The sequence below is a fragment of the Colius striatus genome, chromosome 2 (assembly GCF_028858725.1).
Source record: "Colius striatus isolate bColStr4 chromosome 2, bColStr4.1.hap1, whole genome shotgun sequence".
Lineage (NCBI taxonomy): Eukaryota > Metazoa > Chordata > Aves > Coliiformes > Coliidae > Colius > Colius striatus.
In genome coordinates, this window is record NC_084760.1 from 4,061,322 (window position 1) to 4,062,180 (window position 859).

The window sequence follows — 859 nt, forward strand, 5'->3', positions numbered from 1 at the left end:
CCTGTCCCTCTTGAGCTGAGGAGCCCAGAACTGGACACAGGACTCCAGATGAGGCCTCACCAGGGCAGAGTAGAGGGGGAGCAGAACCTCCCTTGACCTGCTGCCCACACTCTTCTTGATGCCCCCAGGCTGCCATTGGCCTCCTTGGCCACGAGGGCACATTGCTGGCTCATGGTCAGTTTATTATCAGCCAGCACTCCCAGGTCTCTCTCTGCAGAGCTGCTCTCCAGCAGGTCAATCCCCAGCCTGTCCTGGTGCATGGGGTTGTTCCTCCCCAGCTGCAGGACTCTGCCCTTGTCCTTGTTGAACCTCAGCAGGTTCCTCTGTGCCCAACTCTCCAGCCGGTCGAGATCCCGCTGAATGGCAGCACAGCCTCTGGGGAATCAGCCAGTGCTCCCAGTTTGGTGCCAGCAGGGAACTTGCTGAGGGTCACTCTGTCCCCTCATCCAGGTGGCTGATGAAGATGTTGAACAAGACTGGCCCCATTAAGGTCAGAAGAGGTCGTTAATGGGCATTGGGTCTAACTTATGCAAAAAGAGGATTGTAGGGCTTCATCTCATGATTTCCACGTGGAGTTCACCACACTAAAGGTGACACAGAGCACATGCTTCCAAAAGGCTTCAACTTCTGCAGCAGCAGTACAGTCCTGCCCCATCTGAAGCCTCTGACCAGGGCACTGTTTGCTTCAGCGGGGCCGGAGTTCCTGCTCGTGCTTCCAGGTGATTACTCTTCTTATTCCTCTAATTATCAAGTTTACCTTATTTGGGGCAGGAAGGCAAACAAGATGTGGCTGTTGTTGGGTTTGGTGGTTTTTTTAAGCTCTCTAAACAAAACCTGATGCTGCTTTTTTAAGCTTTGC